Genomic DNA, 26,352 nt, shown 5'->3' with positions numbered 1-26,352 from the left:
GAATAAAGAAAAAAGAATGAAAAGAAATGAGGACAGTCTCAGAGACATCTGGGACAACATTAAACACACCAACATTTGCATATAGGAGTCCCAGAAGGAAAAGAGAAAGAAAAAGGGCCTAAGAAAATATTTGAAGATATTGTAACCAAAAACTTACCTAACATGAAAAGAAAACCCTCACTCAAGTCCAGGAAGCACAGAGAGTCCCATACAGGATGAACCAAAGGTGGAAAGTGCTGAGACACATATTAATCAAACTGACAAAAATTAAAGACAAAGGTAAAAATATTAACAGCAACAGGGAAAAGCAACAAATAACATCCAAGGGAATCCCCATAAGATTATCAGCTGATTTTTCTGCAGAAATCCTGAGGGACAGAAGGGAGTGACACAATATATGTAAAGAGATGAAAGGGAAAAACCTACAACCAAGAATACTTTACCAATCAAGGCTCTTGCTCAGATTCGACAGAGAAATCAAAAGCTTTACAGACAAGAAAAAGTTAAAAGAATTCAGCACCACCAAACCAGCTTTACAACAAATGTTAAAGGAACTTCTCTAGGTGGGGAAGAGGCAAGCAACTTAAAACAACCTTTACATATATAGACTGCTATATCAAAACCTCATGGGAACAGCAAATCAAAAAACTACAATAGAAACACACACACACACACAAAAGTAACCCAAACACAACAAGAATGATAGTTATCAAATCACAAAGAAGATAACAAAAGAGGAAGGGAAGAAAAAAATACCTGCAAAAACAAATCCAAGACAATTAAGAAGCTGTCAGTAGGAACATACGTATTGATAATTACCTTAAATGTAAATGGATTAAATGCTTTAACCAAAATACATAGACTGGATGAATGGATACAAAAACAAGACTCATATAAATGTTGTCTACAAGAGACCTACTTCAGATCTAGGGACACATACAGACCGAAAGTGAGAGGATGAGAAAAGGTGTTCCATGCAAATGCAAACCAAAGGAAAGCTGGAATAGCAATACCCGTATCAAACAAAATAGACTTTATTTTTTTTTTTTTAATTATTTTAAGATTATTTATTTATTTATTTTAAAACAGGTCACAACACTAAGCTTCTGGGCCATTCTGCTAATGCACAAGATACAAATGCTTGCTAAGCAGTTGAAGGGCATGCTTTAGTAGCATGTTTGAAAAGTGAATAAAAATCTATATAAAACAAATATTCAAATAGTTTCCATAGGACCACAGTTAAGTGTGACCCCATCACCTAGTCTTCCACATTGTTGCATCTGTGTCAACACTACTCACATAGACATCTCAAAATTAGCAGTAATTAAGTTAAATGGTCCCCCCCCCCAAACCCTTAAACCAAGCTAAACTCACAGTTAACAGCTACAAGAATGGTATCTACACATTAATACAAGCTGAAGCACAGGCTGCTGAGTGCCATTTCACTCCACTCTCCCAAGCACAGGACACAGGCAGAGTGCCAACATCCAGCTCCTCTACTCTGGGTGGGAAGTCATGGTTCTGGATTTTCTGCATCAGTTGCCATGTTGGCCCTGACATCACATAGTAGATGGTCGATCTCTGGAATCTATTGAAAGTAGAAGCAGCAGTGACAGTGTAAACACCCATGTTTTCAAACAGCATCCAATCGCCCACATTCATCTCAAGTAAGTTACAGTGCTCAACAATACGATCCAGGCCATCACAGGTCGGTCCCCAGATGCTGAATGAATAATACTTCTCATCTGGTTTGGATCTCTTCTGCAGAAGAGGCTTCACATGTTCATGGTCGTAGAGGATGCAGTTGAATGATCCCTATACTCCATCATTCCCATAATACATAAATGTCTGTTCAATTGACTCATCTTCATCATCAGAGCCTGTCTGTTCCTTTAAGATGAGTTTTTTGGCAATGATATTAACTGATAGAGTGAAAACTGAGGCAACACAGTATCTTCCTGGCTCAGCTATGATTCTCACTCCAGAATCTGTTGGAAAATACTTGCACAACACTGGGTTGAGTACACTGGTGATCTCTTCAAATTTAAGATTTACATCCTCAGATTCAGGAAAACCACAACCAATATCAAGCAGAAACATGTTGAAACCAACCTCAGCTCCCATGTCAAAGACACAGTGGGCATCAGAGATGGTCTGAACGAAGGTCTCTGGATCAGTACAACCATGTCCCACATGGTAGCTGACAACAGTGACATCAATATCTAGTTCTTTTGCCCATTCCAAAAGAAGCCTGCTGGCTTTGAGTGTGGCACCAAATTTGACACTGAGGTGACAGATTGCTTTGGAATCATCAGTGGCAATCTGAAAAACCAACTTGGCCTTTGGATGTGCCCTGGCAACTTTCACCAACTCGACTTCACTATCAAAAGTCATCATCTGGACTCCATTATTGGCAGCATATTTAATCAGAGACACTTATTTACAAGGATTTGCATAGATAATCCTCTCTGGAGGCATCCTGAGACTCTGCACCAACTGGATTTCAGTCTTGCTGGCACAATCAAATCCCTTCCAAATGGCAGGTATGGTCTTCACTATGGTTCTGTTATAATTGCATTTGACTGCATAAAAGGGGGTGACTCAAAGGAAGAGCTTTAAACCATCTCAGATGTTTCTTTACAATGTCTCCCAGGTCTGCAACATAGAAGACATCCTTATCATCAGAAGAAGAAACTTCATTAATTTTTTGGTCCAGAATGTCCTTGGCAGTAAAACCTTCATCCAAGAAATGGCAGTCAAACTTCATTACTAAAGTTATTCATGGTTTCTTGATATCTTTTTGAAACAACAAAATGGGAAACTAAGAGATGGAATTTAAAGAAATTATGCCAGTTTTTCACAAAGGCAATTCTCCAGGAATTCCAAGTCCCACTGAAGATGTGTGTGCCCTCAGTGCAGCAGTGAAAATGTTCTGATAAATGTATAATCTGCTGTCCACCTTAGAGCACACGGGTGCCACGGGTAGACCGCATGGAAGCGAGATGCCACCACCACCGAGCACTCAGGACCACTGGCCACCCTGCCTCTGTCCCCACCGCCCCCGTCAGCCACCCTCCCAGCTGCCCACTGCCTTGCTCCCTCCAGCAGAGGACAACCAGCCCGAGGCGGCACCAAGTGCTGGCAGAGGGGCAGCAGCAGTGGAGGCTGAGGGAACTGATCAAAAATAGACTTTAAAATAAAGAGTGTTACAAGAGACAAGGAAAGACACTACATAATGATCAAAGGATCAATCCAAGAAGATATAAAAATTACAAATATATATGCACTCAACATAGGAGGACCCAATATATAAGCCAAATGCAAACAGCCATAAAAAGAGAAATAGACAGTAATACAATAATAACGGGGGACTTTAAAACCCCACTGACACCAATGGACAGATCATCCAAACAGAAAATCAATAAGGAAACATAGGCTTTAGATAACACATTAGACAAGATGGACTTAACCAATATTTATACAATATTCCATCCGAAAGCACTAGAATACACTTTCTTCTTAAGCGTACATGAAACATTTTCCAAGATAGATCACGTCTTGGGCCACAAATCAAGTCTCAATAAATTTAAGAAAATTGAAATCATATCAGGCATCTTTTCTGACCACAACGTAAGGAGATTAGAAATAACTGACAGGAAAAAAAAAAAAAAAACTAACAATCATAAACACATGGAGAATAAACTAAACAACCAATGGATCACTGAAAAAAATCAAAGAGGAAATAAAAAACTACCTAGAGATAAATGACAATGAAAACGCGATGATCAAAACCTATGGAATGCAGCAAAAGCAGTTCTAAGAAGGAGGTTTATACGAATACAAACGTACCTCAGGAAACAAGAAAAATATCAAATAAACAACCTAACCTTACACCTAAAGCAACTAGAGAAAGAAGAACAAACAAAACCTAAAGATAGTAGAAAGAAAGAAATCATAAAGATCTGAACAGAAATAAATGAAAGAGATGATGAAATCATTAGCAAAGATCAATGAAAGTAAAAGCTGGTTCTTTGAAAAGATAAACAAAATTGATAGACTTTTAACCAAACTCATCAAAAAAATAAATAAATAAATAAAAGAAGAGGGCTTAAATCAATAAAATTGGAAATGAAAAAGGAGAAGTTACAATGGACACCACGGAAATAAAAAGGATCATAAGAGACTACTACAAACAATATGCCAATAAATGGACAATCTAGAAGCAATGGACAAATTCTTAGAAAGGTACAACCTTCCATGACTGAACGAGGAAGAAATAGAAAATATGAGCAGACCAATCAAAAGTATTGAAATTAAAAGTGCGATTTAAAAAATTCAAACAAACAAAAATCCAGGACCAGATGACTTCCAGGTAAATTATCTCAAACATTTAGAGAACAGTTAACACCTATCCTTCTGAAACTCTTCCAAAAACGTTGCAGAAGAAGGAACACTCCCAAGCTCATTCTATGAGGCCACCATCACCCTGATACCAAAACCAAAGATACCATAAAAAAAAGAAAATTATAGGCTGATATAACTGATGAACACAGACATAAAATTCCTCAAGAAAACACTAGGAACCCGAATCCACCAACACATGAAAAGGATCATACACCATGATCTAGTGGGATTTATCACAGGGATGCAAGGATTCTTCAATATACGCAAATCAATCAATGTAATACACCACATTAACAAACTGAAGAATAAAAACCATATGATCATCTCACTCCAACCAAAAGACATGGACTGAATGAATGGATACAAAAACAAGACCCCTATATTTGCTGTCTACCCCTATATTTGCTGTCTTCAGACTTAGGGACACATACAGACTGAAAGTAAGGGTATAGTAAAAAGGATTCCATTCAAATGGAAATCAAAAGAAAGCTGGAGTAGCAGTACTCATATCCAACAAAATAGACTTTTAAATAAAAGAGACAAAGAAAGACACTACATAATGATCAAGGGATCAATCCAAGAAGAAGACAACAATTGTAAATATTTATGCACCTAAAATAGGAGCACCTCAATATATAAGGCAAATACTAACTGCTATAAAAGGAGAAATTGACAGTAACACAATAATAGTGGGGGACTTTAACACCCTACTTTCACCAATGGACAGATCATCCAGACAGAAACTCAATAGGAAATGACACATTAAACCAGAGGGACTTAACTGATATTTATAGCACATTCCATCCCAAAGCAGCAGAATACACATACTTTCCATGTGGTACATGTGCAGGACCACAAAGTGAGCCTCGGTGAATTTAAGAAAATTGAAATCAATATCAAGTATATTTTCCAACAACAACTGCTATATTTAAAATAGAAAACCAACAAGAACCTACTGTGCAGCACAGGGAACTCTGCTCAATATTTTGTAATAACCTAAATGGGAAAAGAATTTGAAAAATAATAGATACATGTATATGTATAACTGAATCACATTGCTGTACACCTGGAACTAACACATTGTTATCTGACTATATTCCAATATAAATTAAAATTTTTTAAAAATATGATCATCTCAATAAATGCAGAAAAAGGTTTGGACAAAATTCAACACCAATTTATGATAAAAACTCTCCAGGTAGTGGGCATAGAGGGAACCTACCTGGACATAATAAGGGACATATACGACAACCCCACAGCAAACATCATTCTCAATGGTGAAAAACTGAAAGCATTCCCCCTAAGATCAGGAACAAGCCAAGGAAGTCCACTCTCACCACATTTTTTTCAACATATTTTGGGAGTCTTAGACATGACAATCAGAGAAGAAAAAAATAAAATCAAAATTGGAAAAGAAAAAGTAACATTTTCACTGTTTGCATATGACATGATACTATTCTTAGAAAATCCTAAAGACGCTACCAGGATACTACTAGTGCTCATGAATGAATTTGGTAAAGTTGTAGGATACAAAATCAATACATAAAAGTCTCTTGCATTCCTATACACTAACAACAAAAATCAGAAAAAGAAATTAAGGAACAATCCCATTTATCATCACATTAAAAGGAATAAAATATCTAGGAATAAGCCTACCTAAGGAGGCAAAAGACCTGTACTCAGAAAATGATAAGATACTGTTCAAAGAAATGAAAGATGACACAGACAGATGGAGAGATATGCCACGTTCTTGAATTGGAAGAATCAATATTACCAAAATGACTATACTACCCAAAGCAATCTACAGATTCAATGCAATCCCTATCAAATTACCAATGGCATTTTTTACAGAACTAGAACAAAAAATCTTAAAATTTGTATGGAGACACAAAAGACCCTGAATAGCCAAAGCAATCTTGAGAAAGAAAACTGGAGCTTTAGGAATCAGGCTCCCTGACTTCAGACTATACTGCAAAGCTACAGTAATCTAAACAGTATTGTACTGGCTCAAACCAGAAATATAGATCAATGAAACAGGACAGAAAGTCCAGAGATAAACCCACACACCTATGGTCAACTAATCTATGACAAAGGGGGTAAGGACATACAATGGAGAAAAGACAGTCTCTTGAATAAGTGGTGCTGGGAAAACTGGACGACTACATGTAAAATAATGAAATTAGAACATTCTCTAACACCATACAGAAAAATAAACTGAAAATGGATTAAAGACCTAAATGTAAGGCTGAATACTGTAAAACTCTTAGAGGAAAACACAGGCAGAACATTCTCTGACATTTATCAAAGGAAGATCTTTTTTGATCCACCTGCTAAAGTAATAAAATAAAAACAAAAATAAACAAATCGGACCTAATTAAACTTAAAAGCTTTTGCACAGTAAAGGAAATCATAAACAAAACAAAAAGACAATCCACAGAATGGGAGAAAATATTTGCAAATGAAGTGGCTGACAAGGGACTCACTTCCAAAATATACAAACAGCACATGCAGCTCAATTCAAAAAAAAAATCCAATCAGAAAATGGACAGAAGATCTAAATAGACATTTCTCCAAAGAAGACATACAGATGGCCAAAAAGCACATGGAAAGCTCCTACATCACTAATTATTAGAGAAATGCAAATCAAACTACAATGAGGTTTCACCTCAGACCAGTAATACTGGCCATCATCAAAAAATCTACAAGCAGTAAATGCTGGAGAGAATGTAGAGAGAAAGGAATACTTTTATACTGTTGGTTGGAATGTAAATTGATACAGCCACTATGGAGAATGGTATGGAGGTTCCTTATAAAACTAAAAATAGAACTACTATATGATCCAGAAATCCCACTCTTGGGCATTTTCCCTGAGAAACTATACTTCAAAAAGATAAATGCACCCCAATATTCATTGCAGCACTATTTACAATAGCCAGTACCTGGAAGCAACCTAAATGTCCATCAATAGAAGAATGAATAAAGGAGATGTGGTACATATATACAATGGAATATTACTCAGCCATACGAAAGAACAAAATAATGCCATTTACAGCAACATGGGTGGACCTAGAGATTGTCATACTGAGTGACATAAGTCAGACAGAGAAGAATAAATATTATATGATATTGCTTATATGTGGAATCTAAAAAAAATGGTACAAATGAACTTATTTACAAAACAGAAATAGAGTCACAAATGTAGAAAACAATCTTATGGTTACCGGGGGAAAGGTGGGGAGGGATAAATTGGGAGTTTGGTGTTGACATATACACACTACTATATTTAAAATAGCTAACTAATAAAAACCTAATGTATAGCACAGGGAACTCTACTCAATAGTTTGTAATGACCTATATGGGAAAATAATCTAAAAAAGAGTGGATATATGTATATGTATAACTGAGTCACTTTGCTGCACAGGAGAAACTAACACAACATTGTAAATCAACTATACTCCAATAAGAATTTTTTTTTTTTTAAAGCAAATGACATTCTAGCTTTGCAATTTAGCATAAGTGTTCAAATAGAAATAACCGATTGAATGTCAAGCTGTTTACATTTAAAAGGCCCACAGAAAATTATACTCTCATGGAAATTTCAAACTTATAAGAATAAAATTATAATCTTGAAAGATTTGAGGAAGAATGTATATAACAATCTGAAAATGAACATTAGATTATCTACAGTTTTCTATAACAAAATATAGAAAAGCTCCAACATTCTAACAGAAAATGATTAGAACTTTTAATTTAACACTGAAATAGTAATCAATTGTGAAGGCAAATAAATAATATGAAGAAAACCAAGAAAATTAAGAACATATGATACATATATAAATAAAATACTCATGTACAACTTAAGTGAAATGAAGTAAATTCCCAGGATTTAGTTATAATGCAATCCTAGAAAGCAACTGGAGCAGAGTGGAGCAGGAGGGTACAGGCCTCCAGAAATTATAGTATAGTATGTTAGAAGGATAATATTGATAAAATAAAGACATCTGTTCATTGTGTAAGCAAAAACAAAAAAGAATATTAATAATATCAAGCAAAGAATATTTTAATGAAACAAAATGAGACATGATTTTCATAATAGATGAAATAAAGAATAATTTATTTAAAATTAGCATTTTAGATAATTTCCCTTGAACCATGCAAAAATGAAGGTAATGTAGCCATGACAAAGATAATGTAAGTCTATCCCTCAATCTGAGTTATGTATTCAACAATGTTAGCATAGCCATAATGCTGTAAATATAATATATTCAAAGATTTTCCATTTTGATGGTCAATTTGTCTGCAAAGCATGGGGAATCTAATTATGCCTATGGAAAGAAATATTAAATTACTATACTTTGATAATTTAAGAAGTTATTTTATACTTGAATGTAACTGTTCTAATTAATTTATATCCATTCTCTAACATATTCCTTATAACTTCTCCAACATGGGTAGTTGTCTTGACATTACAGATTAGAAAACCAAGAGACAGAAAAGTTATGTAATTTGCTCAAAATAACCATATTCTAAAATATGTATGTATGTATTTTGAGGGAGAATTTCACTTAGGATTTGAATCCAGGCAATCTAGAAACATACTAATTTAAACTAATAATAGAATTATCTGAATATAGAAAGTGAGTGATAGTAAGATAAGCATAAGTGAAGTAAACTTTAATTCTCAGAGATAGAAAGACAATCAAAAACATGTGTATGAAGAAACAGATATAAATGCATATAACATATATTTATAGAACAGTCACTTAAAGAAGTGAATACTACAAAGAGTTTTCCTTTAGAAAGTGTGCTGGGAGTTGGGGAATGGTTTCAGAAATTTGTTTTTTATTGTGATATTATGCAATTTTGGTTTTTTTACATTTGTATATATTATTTTGGTAATGTATAAAAAGTATATACATTCTTATTATGCCCAAGCATTAGAAACATTTGCAAAGTTTCCTTGAAAATTTGTTTCTAATAACAGGTCTCTTTGCACATACTTAATAGACAAATATGTGCATACACTGAGCATCTAATTACCATGCAAACAAACCTTGGTATTTCATAACCTCTAGAATGCATATTATTCTATGCATATCAGAGTATATTCTAAGAAATATTCTAGTCAGGAAATTTCTGAGTTGCTGAAATATTACAGAAAATGTAGATTTAGTACAATTGCCATGCTCACTTGCCTGGTTTCAGAAAGAGTACCTTCTTCATTTTTACTTTTCATACTTTTTATGGTACTTATTCATTCATGAGACTATCTGCAGAAATAGAGGCTGAGTTGTAAAGAAACAAAAGCTTGGGAATAGAAAGGAAAAGAGAAAACAAGGAGGAGATAAAACTGTCTTTAGGTTGAAATGTTTTAAATGGTTCCACAAATTTGGCAGCATGTAGTCTTTTAAGATATGGAAATTTATTAACACTGTGGCTTTTGCCACAAATTACTTTTAGCAGCTTATACATATATACAAAACAGTTAATGGTGTGCAGAATTTCCACTGTAAATACAAGTCACTTTTGCACAAGATTTAGATTTGACACTATTATGGGAATTTGCTAAGTGACAGAAGTATGCCTATAATTTCATGCCTTTTCTTCATCAAAGCTATGGCAATACTTCATTGTATTTACTCTAAATTCAAAACACCTTTAAAAGGATATTAACAATGATTTCTTCTTTCCCATTTTTGCAAAGGTAAGATTTTAAAAAGAATGAAACTGTATTTGTTTCTGCAGGGACTGTCCAATTTCAAAGATGTGTACTTTATGTGCCCAAAATAATATTGCCATAATAAGTCCTCTATGCTTCCATCTATTAGGAACAAAGAATGGAATATATGAGTTTTCTAGATAGATATAACTAATTAGCTGGATTATATTTGTACAAATGAAGCATAAATATAAGGCAGATATTTGATTTCAAAATATAGGTCTTTATTTTAATGAGCAGGTCTCCAGCTTTTATAGTCTGTAAGAATGCTCTCTGAAGAGTTTTGCCTCTTCCAATTTCTCCCATCTGTGATGAATGAAAATAAAATCTCTCCAACATTCTCTTATCCATTGGGTTTCCCTTAAGGTTTACTCTTTTCTTCTGCCTGTCAGTCACTATTCTCTCATGTACGTTTTTATAACTGCAAAATTAGAAAGGGGAGGTCATTTAACAAAATATTTTAAGGATATTATGAATTAAGAGTAAATACAATGAAGTATTGGTATAGCATTGATGAAGGATAGGAGTGAAAGTATAATTTTTTCTCTGTCACTTAAATTCTCACAATAATGTTAAAAGACTATCAAAACATGGTTCACATCCTCATTGTCAAGACCTTATCACATCGACATTTCTAGCTTCAGTGGGAGAAAGCATGTCTCACCTAGCTTGGTAACCATATGCCTACCTAAAACTCAGAAGTGCTTTTGCTAAATAGAAAAGGGATATTGAACATGCCATATCAATGACTAGACTTGCCTCTGCCACCAAATATCTATGAATACTTTAGTTGTTATCTACAGCAGTAATTTAATTCTTGCCAAAATGAAGCAGTTCAAATCTGATAATGATCACATCCATGCCCAGGTCTAAGATTTCTAAGTGTTATGTAGACCTCTTCATCAGTTTGGATATAAGTATCTGTGGTCTGGTGACCTATAATCTAATGAAAATGTATCTTAACATCTTGCAGCCAGTATGCAATAATGCTGTATGAACAGGGTAGAAACATTTTCATTAAAGAAGACAAAAGAATGAAAACCTCCCAGAAGTCCCAGTTCATAGGAGTCATATAATATTTCTGGGCAGGAATTATTTTTAAAAGTGCGTGCCTTGGCAGTGGAGCAAGTTACTTATGGAGAAACCAGTGTGCTCTGGGTTGACTCATGTTCTGTTGTGTTATAGACCCTGGCTCTGCTCACTGGGAAAGGTCTCCTTGCAGAGTCTGTTGTGTGGGCACGTGAGAAGTAAGATTGTACAGCTTTCACAGCAGCTTCCATCTGGTGCAGGTTTGGAGCCCAAGGTTTGCCTTAGAAATGAAACCAGCACTGTGCTTCTCAGGCCAGACTTGTGGTTTCTTTGACAATGTAAGTCCCTATTTGGCTTTGCATCTATTTTCATTCAGTCAGTTTTAAGGGCATGTGAACACATGAAAAACCTTGTCTAGACAAAGCACTGAATCCTGCTTTGTCTAGTATCAATGCCTTTGTGCTGAGCCCTTTCCTCTCTCTTAATGTTGGCAAATGTGAGGACATCTAAAATTACAGGCTTTGGTGGGATGGTGACATCTAATATTTGATATATGGCTTTGGGCTGCCTCCTATTGTCTGGCAGGTTTATACTGAGACTGCTAGAAAATTCTTGCAGTCTTATCTCCCTCTAAGGCTGCTTCTTCACAGCCACCTGTTTACAGTGAGCCTTAGTTAACCTATCTCTTATGTAATTTGGTAAAAGTCAAAAACAGCAGCCAACATACAGTTACATTTTGAGGTTTACAAAATAGTTCTACTAACACTCAGCCTCTTAGTAACAGGGGCAGCCATTGAGAATAACACATAGTTTCATAAAATATTTTACTACAGGCCAACAAATAACTAGGGTCCTTTGCCTTCTGCCATGCATATCTCATCAAGATCATATATTTTAACTCACTTTTAAAAAAATAAATTTATTTATTTATTTTTGGCTGCATTGGGTCTTCGTTGCTGCACATGGGCTTTCTCTAGTTGTGGTGAGCAGGGACTACTCTTCATTGCGGTGCACAGGCTTCTCATTGCAGTGGCTTCTCTTGTTGCGGAGAACGGTCTCTAGGCACGTGGCTTCAGTAGTTGTGGCTCACGGGCTTAGTTGCTCTGCGGCATGTGGGATCTTCCCAGACCAGGGCTCGAACCCTAGTCCCCTGCATTGGCAGGCAGATTCTTAACCACTGCGCCACCAGGGAAGTTCCAACTGACTTTTGATATCACCTTCTGTATCAGTTCTGAATTCAGAACAATAAATGTAATCAATTTTAATTATTGTAAGTTAGAATATATTTAGTTGTAAAATATAGTGTATTTACAATATTGTTGAAAGGGATAGAGGAGCAAGATCTAGGCAGGCACTCCACAAATGAATTGTGCTAGACACAATTATCCATCAGGTAATGTACCACCTACCAGGCCAACACAAGACCTATTGATTTAAGAACTCTTTAACCATTGCAGCTATATAAGGATGGAAAAGTAAAAATAAGAAGCTGACATATCTACCATTAGGATTGAAATGAAAGATGGATAATGGACACTGTAACAGTGATACAGAGTTAAATGTTCTCCAAAATCTTGCCTAGCAAGCCAAAAATTTGCAAAAAGAAGTAGGAAAATAACTTCTGCATTAATTGTGTCTTCCATATTTTATGTAAGGGCATCTAGTCAGTAAAAGCCCAATTTGCATGTAGAACTCTAGCTACAAAAGTGTTCAGGAAACATAGCTTTCAAACTAAGTCTCTGTGGTACAGGAAGGCATCCTAAAAGCTATGTGGAAAAGAATATCACAATAATTGCTACATTATATCTCTTTGGCAGCTCAGAATCCATGCACATCTTTCTATTTAAACGTCAAAAGATAAATAATAGTAATAAAAATTTCTTTTGCCTAAAATGAATAATTATGTAATATAGACCCAATCTTTTATCAATGGGACAGATCCGTTGCTAAGTAATAGTCAATATTCTTCTAGGTAGCCTACATTATTATTTTATAATATGAAGATAAAATTGTAATTTAACCATTATGAAAATAACCTAGATTATTATTAAATAGGAGGAAAAAGTAAGAGGGAAAAATAGTAATTAATATTTATAGATATATACATAAAAGAGAAAGATAATTCATATAGCTACTACAGTCAGGTCCACATGTAAAGTTGTTTAGTGTTAGGTATACCATACCACCTAGCTGATGTCATTAGATCATATGCATGATATATATATATATATATATATATATATATATATATATATATATATATACAATATATTATTAGGTTGGCCAAAAGTTTCATTCAGTTTTTTTTTTTCCGTAAGATGGCTCTAGGAGCACTTAGTTGTCTTTAACTTCATTCGAAACAATTTTTTTAGATTGTATGTGCAGTGTATGGAGAAGGTGCTGTGACTGGTCGAACGTGTCAAAAGTGGTTTGCCAAGTTTTGTGCTGGAGATTTCTCATTGGACAATGCTCCATGGTCGTGTATTTCATACATGGTCGTGGTGAATAGCGATCAAATCGAGACATTAACTGAGAACAATCAACATTATACCACTCAGGAGATAGACGACATACTCAAAATATCCAAATCAAGTGTTGAAATCATTTGCACCAGCTTGGTTATGTTCATTGCTTCGATATTTGGGTTCCACATAAGTTAAGTGAAAAAAAACCTTCTTGACCGTATTTCCACATGAGATTCTCTACTTAAACATAATGAAAACGTTCCGTTTTTAAAACAAATTGTAATGGGCAATGAAAAGTGGATACTGTACAATAATGTGGAATGGAAGAGATCGTGGGGCAAGTGAAATGAACCACCATCAACCACACCAAAGGCCAGTCTTCATCCAAAGAAGGTGATGTGTATATGGTGGGATTGAAAGGGAGTCCTCTCTTATGAGCTCCTTCCAGAAAACCAAATGATTAATTCCAATAAGTACTGCTCCCATTTAGACCAACTGAAAACAGCACTCGATGAAAAGCATCCAGAATTAGTTAACAGAAAACGCACAATCTTCCATCAGGGTAACGCGAGACGGCATGTTTCTTTGATGACCAGGTGAAAACTGTTACAGCTTGTCTGGGAAGTTCTGATTCATCTGTCGTATTCACCAGACATTGCACCTTCAGATTTCCATCTATTTTGGTCTTTACAAAATTATCTTACTGGAAAAAAATTCAATTCCCTGAAAGACTGTAAAATGCACCTGGAACAGATCTTTGCTCAAAAATATAAAAAGTTTTGGGAAGATGGAACTATGAAGTTGCCTGAAAAATGGCAGAAGGTAGTGGAACAAAAGGGTGAATATGTTGTTCAACAAAGTTCTTGGTGAAAATGAAAAATGTGTCTTTTATTTTTATTTAAAAACTTAAGACACTTTTTGGCCAACCCAATAATTTATGTATACAGCAATTTTCTATCAGATGTAAGTAAACGATTGAAAATCTTGAAGAAAGCAGCACCCTTTTCTAGCTCAGGGAAAGACACTCTATGTACTAGGTTACCTCTGATATAAAGTTGTGTCCCAGGGGTATAACCAAACACCTCTAAGCAGGCTAATTACATTAGATTACTTTGATTATAGACAGAGCAGTGATTTGTCCTCACTATAGACATTAATTCTGATTATAGATTTGTCTTCTCAGTCCAAAACACTTCTTCCAAAATTGCCACCTGTGAACTTACTAAATGCATTCTTTACAATAATTGTATCCTACACAGTGTTGCTTCTAACTAAGGAATTTAATTTAGAGCTGTAGAAATATAAAAATGGTCAATAGAAATAAAACAACTGTCTGTTTCTACCACTGCTAACAAGACCATGGCTGGTACATAAAATCTGCCTGAATGTGATATGTGGGGTTGAAATACAAAATTTCTTAAAATTATGATCATGTTATTTTCTGGTGAGCGAAATAACCCCCTAAAGATATAATAAAATGGTTTTTATTTTAAACTACTAAGTTTTGGGGTAGTTTGTTACACAACAATAAATAACCATGAAGGTATGTTGGCCCCAAGCTTAGCAGTAGTTGTGACATCTTTATCTGGATAGAGTTGATTAAAGTTAAGAGTGCACTTTTTAATCCCTTTCTCTCTGTATCTCTCTTCTTTCCTTCTCTCCTTCTTCCCTCCCTTCCTTCCTTTTTTCGTTCATTTCTTCCTTCCTTCCCTTCCTCCCTCCTTCCCTCCTTCCTTCCTTCCTTCTTTTCTCCCTTATTTCCTTTCTTCTCTTACTTTCTTCCTTCTTTATTCTTTCCTTACTCTCATCTTTCCTCCCTTGCCCCTTCTTTCCTACTTCCCTATATTCTTTCTGTCTAATATTTCTCAGTCCTGTACTCAGAAGGAGATACATGAAGACTATCAGAGCCACCAATCTTGTTTGCTTGTACTCATTATTAGTTTTATGCTATGTCTTGTTTGACTAGAGCATAGGTAACCTGTACTTAACCCTCTTAAATCTTATTCAATATTTCCCACAGTCTTATTTTAATTAATTAATTAATTAATTAAATAATTTTTGGCTGCATTGGGTCTTCATTGCTGTGCGCGGGCTTTCTCTAGTTGTGGCAAGCGGGGCCTACTCTTTGTTGAGGTGTGCGGGCTTCTCATTGCAGAGGCGTTTTTGCTGAGCATGGGTTCTAGGCATGCAGGCTTCAGTAGCTGTGGCACGCAGACTCAGTAGTTGTGGCTCAGGAGCTCTAGAGCTCAGGCTCAGTGGTTGTGGCACACGGGCTTAGTTGCTCCACGGCATGTGGGATCTTCCTGGGCCAGGGCTCGAACCCGTGTCCCCTGCATTGGCATGGCGGATTCTTAACCACTGTGCCAGCAAGAAAGTCCTTTCCCACAGTTTCAAAAGTGTCAGTCTTCACTCTGACATCATTGGACTAGTCTGGGGCCATGAATGAGTAAAAGAAAGGACCTAAGGTCAGCAGCAGAGGTGTACCCTTTTCCTAGTTTACTATATCTACAATGAGTTGCCTTTCTGTGTTACTAATCTGTATTTTGCATTCTCTAACACATTCACATAAATAGTTTACTCCTCCTATAGTTTTTGCCAAAGCAGGAATTAGGAGCCCAGTCTTAGACTAACTGTGTCATGATCAAGTTTCAGGGTTGTGGGGTAGCCTAGAGTTTAACGTATTTGAGTATGCTGCTTTAGCCAATTTATTGGGTCACTTATAGTGCCAACTTTGAGTGGAGGTCAGAATAATGGAAATATTTCTATCTGGTGTAGGCTATAGTTAGAACAAGACTCTTCTTCTCTGCCATTATGGGTGGAAATAATGGGAACAGGTAATAAAGAGTTTTGGGATAGAAAAACATTGATATCTCATGGACTAATAATCTTGGGTCTAGCATCTTAGCATATATTTATGGTCAATGAAAGCACTAGGAAAAGAGAGGTGAGGAAATTCTTCTTAATAAAGATTATGGATTAGAAAATTTATTCTGTGGATGTCAATTAATGAATTTATGAACAAGCCATTATAGTTGTAGAATGGAGGGAATGCTATTGTTGAACAGCAGAGCTGCATAAAACAGCATCTGATAGTGTCACTGCTGATAGGTTCCCATTGCTGGAAGCATCTTCCACCCCATCTCCCACCCCACATTAAGACACTCATTGACAACAGTTTTATATGAAAACATATAAAATTATATACTCTTAGAAATCATAGATCTTACATATCATGAAATTTACTAATAGAAACAGATATGAGCAAAAATCAGGCATCAGGCCTAGGAATAACATTTTCCTCTCTTGCAATGCCCTGAACTTTCAAATTATTTCTTTTAAGCATTGGTATGTATTTTGGTTTCAGAGATGCAGGCTAACATTGATTATATGTGGTAGATGTGAACTCAAAGGAAGCTGTTTAAATTTGGGACTTAGTTTTAATACTCTATTAATCATGTAAGCTGGAGAGTGTACATGCATAACCTCTACTTTATAGTCAGATTTGTTTCAGAGAAGCAGTCTAGATGAACCAAGTAGACTCTGCTAAAGTCATATTATATAATTTCATTAGTTGTTTTCCTTATAGTAAATTATTTTAGCATTTTTACAGGGAGGTTTACAAGGACAATACAGACATAGGTGTCTTCAAGGAGAAAGTGAATATGTTACATACATGCTATGGATTTTTCCCTTTCCAGGTTCTGTACCTTGGGAGTAAGAAGAACAGACAGAAACTAATTAATTATATTGGAATTTTTCCATAATGGTGGGGGCAGTGAGATTAGACATATTCTGCCTTGTACACGTTATCCTGCCCATCATGTTTCTGTATTCATATATTCACTGGATGTGTTAAAACTTATTAAACCATACAAGTTTGCTTTTAAAAAAAAAAAAAAAAAACTTTTCCAGTGAAAGAAACACAGAAAAGAGCTGATGCCATGTGACTTATGTGTCTTATCATATGCTACATTAACCAGAGAATATAGTGTTATATTTTATTGAAATGTTAGAAGACTATAGCATATGAGATTAAAGGTGCTGTTTCTCAGGATACTGTATATTTTTTGACCTAATTAAAAAAAAGTGTTCAGTTCTTCCTATTTTCAGATTTCATGGATTTTAAAATCCATGTGTTGGAAGTGGGAATGAGTTCCCTCACAAATACACCTTACTAATCACTAGTAAATTTTTACCATTCTTCCCAAGTGAAAATGTTAGAACTTTCATTATGGATCACCACAATGGTCCCATCATTGTTAGAAGTTAAGCCTGCCACCTGTCTCTTTGGGGACCCTCATGACTGAGTCAATAGGTAAACTGTGCAGTTGTATCACTCTCTGAGATGACTAATCTTGATGAGCAGAGGAACAAAGATTTCTATCATATGGGAGGATATGGAGATATGAGAATGGAATATAGGGATTCCTGAGGTTATTCATCATATGACAACATCAAGTGATAAAAGAGCAACTCCTAGTATTTGGTTAATTTTCTAAATTTCATAATGTCAGTGCAATGCTTTTCTTCTTGCTGCATCACACCTGGAGGATCATAACAGGGGATTTTCCTTCTCATCAGCCACTAACAGTTAAAGTATAAGCATCAAAAGTAGCATCAGTCAGTAACATTGTTCATCCTAGGGTACTTAAGCTGAAGCCAGTGAGACAGAGAGAAGAGAGAGAGGGGAGAGAGAGATGAAAGAGAAGGTGGAGCTCCCTTTTCATATCTGTCTGTGGCAAGGGCAGCACCCAGCAATGGTACTGGGAGTTTCCTGACCAAATTGTCTCTGCAGTGTAGTCTGTGAAATATCTTTATTTTTTTCTAATTTCTAAATATCTATACTGGTATTGATTACCGTTATAATCATTAATTATATGATCCACTTATATCACACCAATAAAACCCCTATTTGTTTAAGAGAACCAGAATTACCTTCTATTGTTTACAAAAGATAACGTGGATTGATATTGTCTTTTTGTGTTCAGGGTTGTTTTTGCAAATTTTGTTGCCAGATTCTTATTCCTTTTTAAGTAACTATTTTTTCCTTCCTGGAAACATCTCTACACTTGTTGCTTTTTAACTTTTATATTTTTTTCTCCTGCTTTGAAACAGTTTTTTTACAGCTTTACTTGTTTTAATAACATCTATTTATCTCATTTTTCTCCCTATGCAATCTCGTTAGAAGGATAAGTGAAATTTGGGATCATCTGGTATGTTACATTTTCATTCACAATTTCCTTATTTTTGTTCATATCACTTGCATTTTAGAAGAAAAATCAAGTTCTGCCTTCAAAATCAGATTTTCATTGTCATCTATGTTCATAGTGCAATTCAGTCCATAATTGAATTTTTTTTCCAACTTAGAAAAAATGTATTAAAATTTCAAAAATCTGGTTATTTCTACTACATAATAGCTTGTTTTTATTACTTTTATGGATATTTGGTACATTATAATTATAACATTTAACATTTTAAATTTCTCACTTGAAAATATCCTTTTAGAGTTAAATTTTCTGTAATTTCGTTACTCACATTCATTTGGTTTTCCCAAAATGTTTAATTTCCTGTTCTATTTTTTTTTTGGCAGTTGAAAATCAGTATTTGCTTGTTCTTAAATGTAGGATTTGATTATACTAGTATATTTAGTAGTATATTTATATACTAATTATAATATATAAATAAATAGTAGTATATAGTAACATATTTAATATCCCAATTTACAAATCCCTTTTAGGTTCTGGATCTCCAAATCAAATGCTACTATATATTGAGACTTTCTCTCTTTGGTCACAATATTAGTTGAAACTTGATGATCTTAAATTAAAAATAGGGTAGAGAAAGTTATTTCTAATGTGGTATCTTTATAATCTGGGTATAAATGTTGCATTTGAAAAGTATGAGAGTGTTTGATTTAATTAACTTATTTTAAAGGAATTGGTACCATGTTTTACAATGGGTAACTTAGCTCTTAACTTCATACATGTTCTATACCAAGCTTCTCAAATTTTGATGTATTCACAAACTATCTTGCAATTTTGTCACTTATACCTCAATAAAACTGATAAAAAGAACAAGATGATACTGCTTTAAATAGAAAAAAAAAACAGTAACGAACATCACCATATATATTTCCAAAGTAATTTGAATTGGCATACAGGATTGCTTGTCAATGAAGCTGCTGCTACACCTGCTGGAATCCCATGATAAAATTGTGATATTTTGTTGACTAGAAGACATCAACTCAAGTCCTTAGAGACCTCTGCAGGATCCATATCTGGCCTCAATGCTCCACCACTCCCTGCTCAGCTCCTAGTCTGTAATGTTGAAAGGATCGCCTTCATTCGCTCTTGATCTAATGGACATCAAGACTAAATAGTAAGACTAAATAGTAAGTAAGACTTACTAGTAGTAAGTAGTAAGTAGTAGTAAGTAAGACTTAATAGTAGTAAGACTTATAGTAGTAAGACTTAATAGTAAGACTAAATAGTCCTCCTCTGCTGACCTGCTTGGGAGATGTATAGCATTTGGACTATAAAGGTCTCTTAGTTTCTGGATCTTGGGGCCTTTGGATTCTAAGTCCCTTTTAGAAATTATTATTTAACTAGTAGCACTGTCATATATCTGACCCAGGTACACTATTATTCCTCTCTTGTATCTCCAATATCTGTGACCTATCATTAGGAACTCATCCTAAAACTTGCACTGGAGTTGTTGTTTCCCATGTACCTTTTTGTCTTTCTCTGGTCCCCTGGAATTATCTGGAAATACTTCAGGATCCATTCTGTAGCACCTGGATTCTAGCACCAAACAGATACTTAACTTACTTATTAAGCAGCTGTATATTTTTCTAATCTGTTGGGAGTTATCATTGCTATTGCCTATCAGCATAGGAAGAAGTCCAGGGGGAGCTAATTGTATTACATTCATAAATGTCCCTTTTGTCTTACTCCAGATTTTGCTATTGCTCTTTTTTATTAGTTTACTGTAAGTTTAAGGATTCCTGGCATTAATCTTATTCTGTATTTGTTTTCTCCAGAGCTTAATTTGAACTGTGATTCTTCGTTCTATTCTCTCTATCTGTTCTTTTAGCTATTTATCTATTTATATATTTATCTACTTTTAATTTATTTATCAACTATGAAGAATTAAAACATACAATACCAAAGTAGAAAGAATGTTATGAATCTCTAAAGACTCATCACCCAAATTATTCAGCTTGCTATCAGAAGTTTGTTGCTTTAGCTTTACCTAACCTGTTTTGTGTTTGTTAGCTTTTCACTACTGAAATAGTTTAGAGCAAGTCCCCTTCTTTATGCCATTGCCTTTCTATATCAGTTTACATCTCTTAAAAAATGGCTATTTTATTACATAGCAGCAATGCTCTTATGACCCATGAAATTAAAAATAATTTCTTGGTATCATTTGATATCTACTTTACATTAAATTTCCCAATAGTTACAAAGTATACCTTCATATTTTGATTTGTTTGAATCAGGATTTCAATGTTTGACTCTTCGTGACTTTATTTAACTTATAATTCTATTTACCATATCCCTGTGGGTAAGAAGTAAAAGTTACTTCTAATGGTTTAATAAGATTTTAGTTCAAATGTTGTGGTTAGGAACGCTTTAGAAGTTGTGCTATGTACTCCATATTTGTCAAATCCCAAATAATAATTGATTGTCTCATTCTTAGTGATGTTAAGCTTGAATATTAGATTTATGAAGTTTTCTATCAACATTTTATAAAAATAGTTGCACATTAAGAAGCTTTGTTTGAATTAGTGTTTCAATAGGGTTTCTAAACTTTTGATTTTCTAGTTCTTTCTGCAATTCTTAGCTGGACATCTGTAGAGAATAATTTCTCTCATCAGCTAGGGCTATTTTGTTAACCAGAAATATAGTTATTTCAGAAAAAACTAATTATTTCTCTTTGCTTGACAGTTTTATTACAATATTGGTGACCTAGCTGCTTCCCATAGTAAAACTGGAGTTTTATATATTCAATCTGAATCAACTATAGTCATTTTTCTAAATGCTCAAATCACTTCTTTGATCAAGTGAACCCCTTCAATCTATCTTTGAAAAGTTATTTGCTTTGTGGCACAAATATTCTGGTCTCATTTCATACCTCTTGACAAGACCCAGGATTTGTCATTTCTTCAAGGAGTCTTGGCTCCTTTAAGTGGGGAATATATCTGGAGACCATATCTAGGCATTAGTCATGCTTGTTTCTACTGAGCTATTATTGCTTCTTGGTCCTTACATGGGTAGAACTAAACATTTATTTTTTAAAGACAAGTCCCTAATGATATTTCAAATTTAAATTTTAAGGGGTTTAGTAAATTATTTCATTTTTAGAGAATCTTTTTTTAAAAATTTTTAAAAATTTATTTTATTTTTGGCTGCATTGGGTCTTTGTTGCTGCACGTGGACTTTCTCTAGTTGCGGCGAGTGGGGGCTACTCTTCATTGCCGTGCGCGAGCTTTTCATTGCGGTGGCTTCTCTTGTTGCGGAGCACAGGCTCTAGGCAAGCGGGTTCAGTAGTTGTGGCATGTGAGTTCAGTATTTGTGGCTCACAGGCTCTAGAGTGCAGGTTCAGTATTGTGGCACACAGGCTTATTTGCTCCACGGCATGTGGGATCTTCCCAGATCAGGGCTCGAACCTGTGTCCCCTATATTGGCAGGTGGATTCTTAACCACTGTGCCACCAGGGAAGTCCAAATTACTTCATTTTATACTTTCTTTTCTGTTATGCTCATGTCCTGGTTCTGAACAGCATTAATAAAGTCATTTATCTGCTTTATTCACATATATATACAATATGTGAAGGGTATATACATTTCTAAATATGAATATAACTACTAACAATAAAACTATGGATTGAGGTGAACACTTTTCTCACCTTTTCTGTCTGTTAACTTTATATCTTACTATTTAACTGGATTCTGTTATTGTTTGCAGTCATTTCTTCATATATTTTTTGTTTCCCCAAAATTCAATTTTTTCATTGTCACAGAACTTTATAACTTTTCCATTACAATCAATATCTCTCCAATTGCCTTTGTCTAGTTGCACTGGCTAAAACTCCCAACACCACTTCAAATATTAGTTGCAAAAGCATTTACTACAGTGCAGCAGCTGTTGTAAATTTCTATTCAGGAGTATTAGCGGCATCTGAATTTTTAAAATTTTTATTTTATATTGGAGTATAGTTGATTAACGATGTTGTGTTAGTTTCAAGTGCATAGCAAAGTGATTCAGTTATACATTTACATGTATTTATTCTTTTTCAAATTCTTTTCCCATTTAGGTTATTACAGAATACTGGCAGAGTTCCCTGTGCTATACAGTAGGTCCTTGTTGGTTGTCTATTTTAAATATAGCATTGTGTACATGTCAATCCCAAACTCCCAGTTATCTCTCCCCCCACCCTTCCTTGTATTACCGCTTTTCTTTTTTATAAATTTTCCATCCTCATTTCCTTCTATTATTTTTCTTCTATGCTTACCAAATTATTTGTACATAATTCCTTCTATGTCTGATGTCCACACTGTCTCTTCAAACTGTGTTTTTTGTCTTTTAGCATGACTTGTAATTCTTTTGTTGCTGTTGAAAGTGGGACAGAGTGTACTGGGCTAAAGACACTGAGGTAAAAAGGTTTTAGTATGCGGCTTCATGTTTATCTCTCTATGAGGTAAACTGTGTTTATTGTTTGCTGTAGCTTGGTGTAAGAAGCTAAATTTTCTTCTGGTGGATTTTGTCTCCCTTGTTATCTTTGGGTGTCCTAGAGGCTTCTTGATATTTTTGTGGTGAATTAATAAATATTTTATTTTTAAATAATTTTAGATCTAGAGAAGTGTCAGGAAGATAATAAGGAGAGTTCTTGTATAGTCTTTACCTAGCTACCACTAATGTTAACATCTTATATAACCATGTACATTTATCAAAACTATGAAATCAACATTGGTATAATACTATTAAGTAAACTAAAGGCCTTACTTGTATTTTATAAGTTTCCCCACAGCAGGCTTTCTTTAAAGTTTTTTTTTTTCCAGTTTTATTGAAATATAATGGACATCTAACATTGTATAACATTAAGGTATATGATGTAATGATTTTTATACACATATATATTGCAAGATATTTATGACAATAAAGTTAGTTAACACATTCTTCAACTGACATAATTATAATTTTGTTGCTGTTGTTTTATGGTAAGAAAATTAAAGCTCTACTGTTATAGTAACTTTCAAGTATACAATACAGTATTGTTAGTAATACTCACCATGTTGTACTTTAGATCTGTGAAACTTATTCATCCTATGATCAATGTTTGTACCCTTTGACCAATATCTCCTCATTTCCTCCACCTATCAGCCCTTTGCAACCACCATTCTACTCTGTTTCTGTGAGTTTGATGTTTTCAGATTCCACATATAAGTGAGATCATACAGTAATTTTGTTTCCCTGTCTGACTTATTTCTCTTAGCATAATGTTTTCAAAATCTATCCACGTTGTCACAAATGGCAAGACTCCTCCATTTTTGTAGCTGAGTAATATTCCATTACTGTGTGTCCACAGTGGCTGCAAGGTCTGTTGGGGTCTTCAGTGGCACCTTTAGGTCCATGGGCTTGGGATCAGGGCAAACAGTGGTGGTGGCTGGAGTCAATGGTGTGCATACATTCAGCTGTAGGGGGCTAGCTTCAGGTGCCTTATACTATTAGAGGCCGATTGCACACACATATGTAGTGGTGAGGACTATGGCCAACAGCAAGGGCCAGGGACAACTGTGGGCACACTGGCAGATGCAGGCCTCTGGTAGTTGTTGGGTACTCCTATGGCTGCAGGGTTTCCCTGTTGGCACATGGCAGATGGCAGGGGGCATCTCCCCATGCCCATGGGTATGCATGTGACAGTGGAGGCCGGTGATAGGTGTTGGGCCAGTGGGTTGGAGGGCCCAACTGCTGACAAGCCCAGTGGTACAGGCAGTGACAAGGGATAGGGCTGTATCTAGACCCAAATGGAGCTGTGGGATCCCTGTGTCAGTATGCACACCTATGGCAGCAAGGTCTTAGGGCACACAGTGGTGGATGTCAGTAACAGGGGTCTGACCAGGGACATGCAGATGCACAGCTGGGGTGAGCCCCGTGGTGCAGGCTGTGGGAGTCATGGCTGTAGGTGTGCACTTCTGTGGCTGCAGGGTCTCACATGGGCCTATGGCAGATGGCAGGGCACGTCTCCACATGGGGGCCACTGACAGGGGTCAGGCCGATGATGTGCAGGTACACAGCTGGAAGGGTTAGGCCCAAGTGCACGCATGGCAGTGGTCTCAGCCATGGAGATTTAGGCCAGTACCTTGCATGAGAACAGTCACAGAGGCCTGGGTTGGCTGCCAGTGTAGGGGTCTTTTAATACTGGGATTTTCTAGAGATTTTAACACAAACTTGTCCATATTGAGCCTCAGGAATTCATCAATTACAGTTTAGTTGTTCTTTCTCTGTTCCTGGTTCCCACAAAACAGAAAACTTCAGTAAGCTGTGATTCTTTATCTCCTTGTCTGTCTCTCCAACTCTGGGAACAGAAGTTTGCCCTGACCTCAATTCTTTTATGGATCTAAGAAGAGATGTATATTTTTAGTTTGTTCACCCTTTTTCTTGTTGGGTGCATGGGAATGACAACTTTCAAGCTCCTTACATGCTGAACCAAAAACCAGAAGTGATCCTCCAATTCTGTATATTTAATTCCTTCTCGTTGAAATACCTAGAATGATCTCTGTTTTCCACACAGGACTAAATCATATATCACAAAAATTAATAGAGACTAATCATATTATCTAAAATTATGGTACTACCTACCTGACAAAGATTAATATCAATGGTTAAAAGTGAATCTCTGAGAAGAGGGACTTTAGGAGGAGAGACACTTAATATTTTTTAGCATTTTTGAATATTTTATTTTCACTCAGTGCAAGTATTATGTTTCCAAATTTTAAAGAAAGTTATTCAGGAAAGAAATAGATGGGGGGAGGGAAGAGAAGGAGATAATGAAGAGGAGGGAGGATAGGAGCCAAGAAAGGAAAGAGAATGGTATGGACTTGAAAAATTATTCACAACCTAAAAGTTAAGAGTTATGTTTTATTCAGTGGGAATTTTTAGGACTTCAAGCCAGGGAGGCAGCATCTCAAGTAACACTGAGAGAAGTGCTCCAAGGAGGTGAGTGGGGGGGAGCCAGGTTATATGGAAGTTTTGTAACAAACTGGCAGGTAGTCAGAACATCAAAGGATCATTGTATATTAAAGAAAACCAGATATCCCAAGTTAAGGAATTTAGAGCTTTTCTATATATGGGAAGATTCAAGAGTCTGGGCTCACTGAAATCATTCCTTTGATATGTACCTCAGCTATCTGGGCCCAGTATCCTGTGTTTTCACAACCTGAGTTTCCTCAGGGCTCACCGTAGGGAGTGGCTGTAGTCTGACAGCTGCTAGATGGCAGGTATTCTTTCCTTTCTGAGTTTCCTCAGGGCTCACTGGCTCATGCCGGAGGGCTGCAACTGCTGATGAATGTGACATCCTTTGTTTACTGATATGACAGGAAATATTCCATTTCTCAATGGAAAGAAGAAAAGGGAAAAAAAAATCATAGAAACAGTTGATACTGGTTATTAATAGGTTACTAGTAGCTTCCAACAGATAGAGGACCATTTCAATACAGGAAGATGTCAAGAAGTA

At 35.6% G+C, this 26,352-nt stretch overlaps 1 pseudogene; it reads right to left on the bottom strand.

The window, feature by feature from the left end:
• Positions 1-1,398: 1,398 nt before the first annotated feature.
• LOC103009117 (ornithine decarboxylase-like) lies at positions 1,399-2,783 on the bottom strand (annotated as a pseudogene).
• Positions 2,784-26,352: the final 23,569 nt, after the last annotated feature.

Source organism: Balaenoptera acutorostrata, chromosome 18, assembly GCF_949987535.1.
Source record: "Balaenoptera acutorostrata chromosome 18, mBalAcu1.1, whole genome shotgun sequence".
NCBI classification, from domain to species: Eukaryota; Metazoa; Chordata; class Mammalia; order Artiodactyla; family Balaenopteridae; genus Balaenoptera; species Balaenoptera acutorostrata.
Note: the sequence above shows the minus strand (reverse complement) of the source record. Positions and strands in the feature narration are given on the sequence as shown.